Here is a 10,326-nt window from a genome sequence, read left to right on the forward strand (position 1 = left end):
ATATTTATGTTAAAATAAATTATTTTAAAATAAAAAATATCGTATAATATAAAAAATATTAATTAAAGTATAAATATATAATATGATATTATTAATTTTATTTTAATATATATATTTTTATTATAAAAAAATTTTAAATTCAATCAATTGATTAAAATATAAACTGGAATCTGACTTAAAAATAACACCAAATATAAATAACAAATTTAAACCTAACAAAATATTGGATCGGAGTGAGTCTTAAACCCCCTAGTGGTATTTTTTATTTGTATTGTTTAGATAAATAACGAACAAATTTTGTGTAAGACATAGAGAGAAAAAAAATGAATCCGGATTATTCTATTACAGAAATTTATTTAGACAAAGTTAGCTGTTTAAAAAGAGTAAGCATTATTGCATACATCTTATCTTAAAATACGTTTATTTTTTAAATAAGTTTATATCATTTTAGAATTTATATTAGCATATATTGGTATTAAATATATTAAAAAATTATACTAACTAAAATTTCTTTCTATTGACTAAGTGTTTATCCTTGTATCTAAAATTACTTTCGAGGGTCATCCATATTGGTAACTAGTGGTGATTAATCATGTCGAGAGACAAATTATCTTGCTAGATCTGTTTTTACTGAGAAACAGTTCAAGCGAAATAGAACTTCCTTAAAATTAGTAAATACATTTATTATTTTTTATAATTATTTAAATANNAATTACTCATATTAGGCCCAAGGCCCAACATATATAACCTAAACTCAGCCATTTCTCTCTTTCATTTCAGCAGTTCATGCTGAAGAGGGCAAGGAAGAATCAAAATCCCAAACCCTTATTACCTCAATCTTCAATTCTTCATAACTTTCAATTCAGAGCTCCGATCACCGCACCATTTACGGCCACACGTTCGCTTTGGCGTTCTTTTAAATTCATGCGAATAAAGTGGTAAGAAATTTGAATTTCTCACCTACTTCTTCACTCCCTTCAATTTCGTGATTTTTGGTTCATGGATATTGAGAATTTTATAATTTTGATGGTTTAGGGATAATCTAGTGCAAGATATAGCTGGGTTTCATCTAATTGCTCAGTAGATAAAGGTGATAAACTCCTACTCCCTTTGAATTCTCTAATTTTATGAAGTTTAGGTATTGAAATTGTTATTACGTATGAAATTGTATGGAGTTAGATTGAATTCATATGAATTGATTGGAACTAAACTCTGGTGGCTAAAAACTTGTTGAGTTGGCTTTGGAGGTTTGAAAACTTGTGGAAAAGAGGTTTTGGGTGGTATTTGAGCTAGGGGAGAAATCAGCCAAGGTATGGTTTCGGTTTCTTGTAGTTAATATATAATTTTGCGTGAAAACATAGGCTAGTTGTCATAAGATAGGCTTGAATGCTCTGAATTATTGGATTTGGTGGATTAAATATGTATAAATGTGATGTTGATAATGATTGGTGAAATTGGTAGAATTATGTGTGAAAATTGTTTGAATGAATTGATGAATTTTGGTGTTGGAATGATTGTGAAGTGAATAAAGAGTATGAAATAGTGTGTAGAAGTTTTTGTATTGAATTGGGTGGGATTGGTTTGGTTTTGGATTGAGAATTTTGAAAAACTAAAGGATTTGTAACTTTTGGTAAAAATTAATTTTTGACTAACTTCGGTAAGCTATAACTTGGCTTCCAAACTCCCAATCTTGCGAAACTTATCTTAGATAAAAATTAGGTCTGTGAAGTTTATAACATTAGAAGAACGGACTGAAAATCATTTTTAACGAAAAAGTTATGCGCTTTGAAAGTTTGGTGTGAAAAATTGATTCTTCTGAACTTAACAGCTTTTTGGCAAAATTAACGTGCTTGCATACGCGACAGTATCATGCGACGCAAGTATTGGGTTTTGCCCACACACTTGCGTAAGCAAAAGATAGCTGCGTACGCGACGTTGTCACTTTTATACTCATGCGTACGCGGGACCCTTTCTCTGCCCACACACTCGCGTATGAGGGGTGGTCTGGGTACGCAATTTAGCAAATTTTACCTAAGTTTTTTTTTTGAGTTTTTAACCCTTCCTCTAACTTTTTAAACCTCTGTAATCTCTGTTTAAGGTTTGACAGCTAGTGATAGGTTGCAGAAGAAGAGCAAACCCATTGAGGGAGTTAGTTGATATTGAGAAAAAGTTGTGAAGTGAATAATTGAATTAATTAACGATGCATGGATAAGGTTGAAGGAGATATGAATAAGGGTAATGATGATATTGATGAATTTTGACTGAAAGATCCACATGGCATATGCATTATATTATTTGAGACACGAGTTTTTCTGGGTAGATGCAGTGTCTTACCACCACTTGCTCCAGGTTGAAACTCGATACTCTGTTGACCCTCCGTCGCAAGATGTGACTGGGAACTTTAACTCCCTGGATTTTCCCATTGAGATGATAAATGAATGATTATATATATGCATAGACTCTTGGGGATGTACGTATGCAGGGATTGTCTAGACATGTCGGCTTTGGTTGTATAACAGACAGATGAGACTCATCCACCATAGGACAAATGTAGGATTACAAGTGTTCATAACACGCAACGAAAGTAATAAATTAATCCTATTGATCTATTTTGTGCTTAAAACTTTATTGAAATAAGATGGGTTAGATGCCAATACCTGAGTAACCTAGTGAATGAAAACTTTCTCCTTCGATAGTATGAAGGTACTATGTATATCCACACCGAGACTGATCCTTGTTGTCAACTCCTTGACCAATGGATTTAACTGAGAAATTTCTTGCAACTCCTTGCACCAACAATTCTTCACTAAGAATTGGAATATTTGTGTATGTGGAGGTAAAAGAAAAACTTGTGTGTTCTTTCTTTTATCATATACACATATATATAGTATAAGATTGGTGACTGATTTGTGAATTAAATTACAACTTAATTTGAAACAGAATTAGTTAGGATCTTATCCATATTTAAAATTCATCATAGAATAAATAATTAATTATTTAATATTCTCAATTATCATATTATTATATTCATGGTGCTAGCAAAGAATATAATAATATTTCATTTGAATTAATATAATTATTTATTTGATCTAATCAAAATAATAATTAAATGATTATTTACCAAGGATTAGAACACTCGTTAGTGTGTAACCCCATAGGTTCAATACTAAGCGGGTAGTAAATTAGTCATACTAAATTTACTAATCGAGGTTGGCGTCTAGCAACGCTCCTTGACGACCCGATAGTATGAAGTAATAATATTTTTACTAAGAACCCAAGATGAACAAAAAAAAATACAACTCCTTCCATCTTTTCAGCTCTTGGCTAACTTTTAGAGTACAGTTTGATTGTCAAACTCTAACTTGTAACCATTATTATAATGAATTATGAATGACTTAAGAAACTCATTTCTTAATTCATTCAAGCCCCTTGGCCAAGGCATTGTTTATTTCATTCATTATAATCGTAGAGCTCAAACTCATTACCATAGTTGATGGATTCTATTTTGACTAATCATTAATTCTACAAGTATTTAAATCATACCCAATGTCTATTCAACTAACACCGTAGGGTGTTAGGTGTCCGGAATCAAAGTATAACAAATACATTGTCAATTACTATGATAGTCGCAGGTCAAAGGAAAATTCTAATATTATGTTCATCATAAGAATATCCTATTGACAAATATACGGTAACTATAACCATTACAATCTCCCACTTGCACTAGAGCCAATGACAGATTGGATCTAGGGTATACATGTATTTCCAACAAAATCACCCACTTGCACTAGAGCCAATCAGTCATATATTTCAATCCCAATTCCCACATGTGCTTATCAAACTCTTTTGATCCAAGTGCCTTAGTGAATGGGTCTGCTGCATTATCCTTCCCAGCAACCTTTTAAATTTCAACGTCTCTACGTTCAACGATCTCTCTTATCAAATGATACCTTCTCAAGATATGCTTAGATTTTTGATGTGATCTTGGCTCTTTTGCTTGTGCAATGACTCTATTATTGTCGCACAGTAATGGAAGTGGTTCTTTAATTGAAGGCACCACACCAAGCTTGTTTATGAACTTCTTCATCCACACAGCTTCTTTAGCAGCCTCACTTACTGCTATGTACTCATCTTCAGTTGTTGAATCAGCTACAGTAGCTTGTTTGAAACTTTTCCAACTCACTGCACCACCGTTTAAGGTGAAAACATAACCTGAAGTAGATTTGCTATCATCTTTGTCTGAGGCAAAACTTGCGTTAGTGAACCCTTTTGGTATAAGTTCAGAATCTCCATAGATGAGGAATTGGTTTTTGGTTCTTCTTAAATATTTAAGAATGGATTTAACCACCTTCCAATGTTCCTCACCAGGATTTGCCTGATATCGACTGGCTACTCCTAGCGCATATGCGACATCAGGACGTGTACATGTCATGGTATACATGATAGCTCCCACTGCACTAGCATATGGTATTCTACTCATGCGTACTCTCTCTTCAGAAGTTTTAGGACAATCCTTTCTACTGAGAGTAATTCCAGTGCCTATTGGTAAATAGCCCTTTTTGGAGTTTTCCATGTTATACCTTTTCAATATGGTATCAATGTACATAGATTGTGAGAGTCCGAGCAACCTTTTAGATTTATCTCTATAGATCTTTATTCCTAGAATATAGGCTGCTTCTTCCAAATCTTTCATGGAGAATTGTTGAGATAGCCAAGTTTTGGTATTTTGCAATGCTGGTACATCATTTCTTATTAGTAATATGTCATCAACATAGAGTACTAAGAAAATGACTGTACTCCCACTAAACTTTTTGTATATGCAAGGATCCTCTTCACATCGGATGAAATCAAAACTTTTCGATTGTCTTATTAAAGCAAATGTTCCAACTTCTAGAAGCTTGCTTTAGCCCATAAATGGCGCGTTGCAGTTTACAAACTTTACTATGATCAGACTGAAGTGTGAAACCTTCAGGTTGTGTCATGTATTCCTCTTTGAGTTCTCCATTAAGAAAAGCTGTTTTCACATCCATTTGCCATATTTCATAATCATAGTAAGCTGCTATAGCAAGTAGAATCTGAATAGATTTGAGCATTGCCACAGGAGAGAATGTTTCTTCATAATCTATTCCCTCCTTTTGACGGTATCCTTTGGCAACTAGACGGGCTTTATAGGTCTCTACCTTACCATCAGCTCCAATATTTTTCTTGTAAACCCATTTGCAACCAATAGGTTTTATGTCTTTTGAGGGTTCAACCAAAGTCCAAACATTGTTGATCCTCATAGACTCTATTTCGGATTCCATGGCACTCTGCCATTTTAGACTTTCGGAACTTTGCATTGCCTCTTCATAAGTCTTAGGATCATTATCATCATAATTGATCCCATTTTCCACATCATCTTGCACCATTAGGTTTAGCCTTAGTGGTGGACGATGTTCTCTTGTGGACCGTCGAAGAGGCAGTTCTTGTACCAAATTTGGAGGTTGCTGAACTGGTTCCAAAGGTAGTTCAGGGATTGGTTCATTCATCTCTCTTTGAACTACTATCGGTTCGTTATTCTCAACTCTTGAAGATGATAAATTTGGTGTTAGTTTGAGTACATCCAAAGTTGGTTGCTCAACTTGAATTTCATATTCTTGAGCTTATACTATTTCATTGGTTTCTTGAACTTCATCAAGTTCTATTTCTTCACCTTGTCTTCCTTCAGAAAAAAATTTTTTTTCTAAAAAGGTTCCACCTCTTGCCACAAACACTTTGTGATCAGAAGGGTGATAGAAATCATAACCCATTGTTTCTTTAGGGTAACCAATGAATCTACATTTATCGGACCTAGCATCAAGTTTATTACTTTGCAATTTCTTAACATATGCTGGACATCCCCAAACTCTAATGTGCTTGAGATTTGGTTTTCATCCTTTTCATATCTCATATGGTGTTGAAGAAACTGCTTTAGTGGGTACTTTATTTAGCAAATATACTGCTGTTTCTAAAGCATAGCCCCATAAATTCAATGGAAGATCAGTAAAATCCATCATGGATCGAACCATATCTAATAAAGTTCGATTCCTCCTCTCTGAAACACCATTGTGTTGTGGAGTACCAGGAGGTGTCCATTGAGAAAGAATCCCATTTTTCTTTAAGTACTCAAGAAAATTATCATTTAGATATTCTCTTCCTCTATCAGATCTAAGCACCTTAATGCTTTTACCTGTTTGATTTTCAACTTTACTGCGAAAAATTTTGAACATTTCAAATGACTCAGATTTGTGTTTCATAAGATACAAAAAGCCATATCTAGACATATCATTAGTGAAAGTGATAAAATAGGAATATCCTCTTTTGGCTTGAATTTTCATTGGTCCACAAACATCTGTATGTATTAGTCCCAATAATTCTGTAACCCTTTCTCAATGTCCCATAAATAGAGTTTTGGTCATTCTTTCTTTGAGACAGGATTCACAAGTTACATATGATTCATAATCATATTTGTTAAGGTAACCTTCTTTATGTAACTTAGAAATCCTTTTTTCTCCTATATGACCAAGTCTACAATGCCAAAGATATGATTCATTTACTTGATTATTTCTCTCTCTTTTGAGAGTAGAAACATGCATGACAGAATTACCATTTAAATCGGGAAGAATATAAATGCCATATTGGAGATAGCCATTTACGTATAAGTCATCACCATAATAAGTAGAACAAATGCCATTTTTAATATTAAAATAAAAACCACGTTTGTCCAACATAGAAATAGAAATAACATTTGCAACAAAATTAGGAACATAATGACAATTCTCCAATATTAATGTCTTGCCCGTAGGCATTGCTAAAGAAATAGATCCTATAGCTATAGCAGCAACATTTGCTCTGTTCCCGACTTGAAGGTAAGTTTCTCCCTTCTTCAGCCATCTACTTACTCGTAGTCCCTGCAACGAATTACAAATATTATGAGCACTTTCGGTATCTAATACCCATATAGAAGAATTAATAGTAGCTAAAGAAATCATGAAAACTATTTTCAAGCATGTCTTACCTTCCTCTTTGGTTTTCAAAGAAGCAAGGTACTCCTTGCAGTTTCTTTTCCAATGACCTTTGCCTTTACAATAAAAGCATTTAGCATCATTTTTGTCAACCTTTTCTTGTTTGCCCTTGGGTTTGGTCACACCACCCTTAGGTGCCATGGGTTCTCTTTTAAAATTATTCTTTCCATTTCCTTTTGCTTTCCACTTTCTTTTCTTCCTAGAAGAGCTGCCAACTACCATAGCAACTCCTTTCTTTTTCTCAAATGCAATTTGATTCTCATAATCAATTAGCATGTTGAGCATTTCATGAAGATCACAGTTTACTTTAATCATATTAAAGCTAACAATGAATTGTGAAAAAGTTTCTGGAAGAGATTGCAAGATCAAATCTTGTGAAAGTTCTTTGCCCAATTTGCATCCCAACTTCTCAAGTTGTTCAATAAGATCAATCATCTTAAGAACATGGGGTCCAACAGGAGAGTCCACATCAAGTGTGGATCTAAACAAAGTTTTGGACAATTGATATCGGGCAGTCTTACTTTGTGCACCATACATCTTCTTAAGATGTTCAACAATAGTTGGTGGATCCATATCCTGATGTTGCCTCTGGAGATCAGAACCCATGGATACCAGAATGATGCATTTGGCAGTAAGACAAATTTTCAAGTACTTCTCATAAGCCTTGGTTGCCTCATTATCAATACTTCCATCCTCTTTAGGAACTAGGACCGTTACAGCAGGCTTATCGATTATATCAATTAGCCTTTCATGCATGAGAACAATTCTCAAATTGCGATATTAATCATCATAATTGGCTCCAGCCAACTTGTTATTTTCAAGTATGCCACGCAGTGATAGAGCAGACATATTATTCATTAATCTAAAAGGAAAAACAAATATAAGTACGTATTCACACATACAAATAACACTTTCTACAATAATTATTATTATAGAAAATTAAGAAATCTTTATTTCTTAAATAAAGTGTTAAAAAAATATTTAAAATCATGAATGAGTATCTTGGTTGTCAAGTCATTACTCATATATTTTTAAATAGATGATTAAATGTATCACATACAATTTTAATCCCAAATAATTACCTGGTTGTCAGGTTATTATTTAATTGAATTATATTTTATACCCCTAGATTGTCTAGGTTCAAGTAAAAATTAATTCATTCCATGTATCAAATACATATATATAAATTTTATCCTTGAGTACAAATCTCCTGGTTATCAGATAACTCCTCGTAAACAAAGTATAAAATTTATTTATCCTTTTTTTTTCTTTCAGTTTTATTTCATAAATAAATAAAAAATAATAATAACAGTATGTTCCTAACATACATATAATTTTATCCCATATAAATTTATAATTTTAATAATAGCATCCCATGCCATTATTATGAATCACATTCACTATAATAACAAAACTTAAATTAATCCTATTAATTATGTAAATTTTTGCAATAAAATTTTAAACACAAAAGGGCCATGGCTCTGATACCACTGTAGGATTACTAGTGTTCATAACATGCAGCGGAAGTAATAAAGTAATCCTATTGATATATTTTCTGCTTAAAATATTATTGAAATAAGATGAGTTAGATGCCAATACCTGAGTACCCTAGTGAATGAAAACTTTCTCCTTCGATAGTACAAAGGTACTATGTGTATCCACACCGAGACTGATCCTTGTTGTCAACTCCTTGACCAATGTATTTAATTGAGAAATTTCTTGCAACTCCTTGCACCAGCAATTCTTCACTAAGAATTGGAATATTTGTGTATGTGGAGGTAAAAGAAAAACTTGTGTTCTTTCTTTTATCATATACACATATATATATAGTATGAGATTGGTGACTGATTTATGAATCAAATTATAACTTAATTTGAAACAGAATCAGTTGGGATCTTATCCATATTTAAAACTCATCATAGAATAAATAATTAATTATTTAATATTCTCAATTATCATATTATTATATTCATGGTGCTAGCAAAGAATATAATAATATTCCATTTGAATTAAAATAATTATTTATTTGATCTAATCAAAATAATAATTAAATGATTATTTACCAAGGATTAGAACACTCGTTAGTGAGTGACCCCATAGGTTCAATATTAAGCGGGTAGTAAATTAGTCATACTAAATTTACTAATCAAGGTTGGCATCTAGCAACGCTCCTTGGCGACCCGATAGTATGAAGTAATAATATTTTTACTAAGAACCCAAGATGAACAAAAAAAATACAACTCCTTCCATCTTTTTAGCTCTTGGCTAACTTTTAGAGTACGGTTTGATTGTCAAACTCTAACTTGTAACCATTATTATAATGAATTATGAATGACTTAAGAAACTCATTTCTTAATTCATTCAAACCCCTTGGCCAAAGCATTGTTTATTTCATTCATTATAATCGTAGAGCTCAGTCATTACCATAGTTGATGGATTCCATTTTGACTAATCATTAATTCTACAAGTATTTAAATCATACCCAATGTCCATTCACTAACACCGTATTAGGTGTCCGGAATCAAAGTATAACAAATACATTGTCAATTACTATGATAGTCGCAGGTCAAAAGAAAATTCTAATATTATTTTCATCATAAGAATATCCTATTGACAAATATACGGTAACTATAACCATTAGGAATTCTTAGAGTGAGTCAGTTCAATGATTATATCTCTATATATACCATTTATATATATAATTTAATAAATGAGATCTATTAATATTCATCCAATGAAGACTATTATATATATATATATATATATATATATATATATATATTTGCGGATTATAATGTCCTTTTTATAGTGATTCTATGATTAAGAATAATTTAAATTAAAAGTACTTAAAAAACGTATATCTCATTATTACGATCCCTATCGTAATTATTCGTTTCTAATTTTAATTAAGGACACTATCATAAATTATAAAAGTTTATTCTTATAAAAAGGAATAATAATAATAATAATAATAATAATAATAATAATTCACGATAGTATTTTGTTGGATATACACACTTATCTCCAACAACAAACATGCATCATGTACATTTGTATGTTTTGTTGAGGTAAATACTAAATTCGTACAAGATTTTGGGGCTAACAAAATAGTACCTAACTTTTGTTATTGACAAAATAGTCACTAAAAGATTTTAAAATTTAACAAGCGTATCCCCGAACTCACAGGAGCAAATCTCCGGCAAGCACAATGCTGATGTGGTCATCGTGTTTTGATAACCTGGCAAACCACCCCAAATCCCCCTCCCCAACGCACACTTCTCCC

Source organism: Arachis ipaensis, chromosome B10 (genome assembly GCF_000816755.2).
Source record: "Arachis ipaensis cultivar K30076 chromosome B10, Araip1.1, whole genome shotgun sequence".
Lineage (NCBI taxonomy): Eukaryota > Viridiplantae > Streptophyta > Magnoliopsida > Fabales > Fabaceae > Arachis > Arachis ipaensis.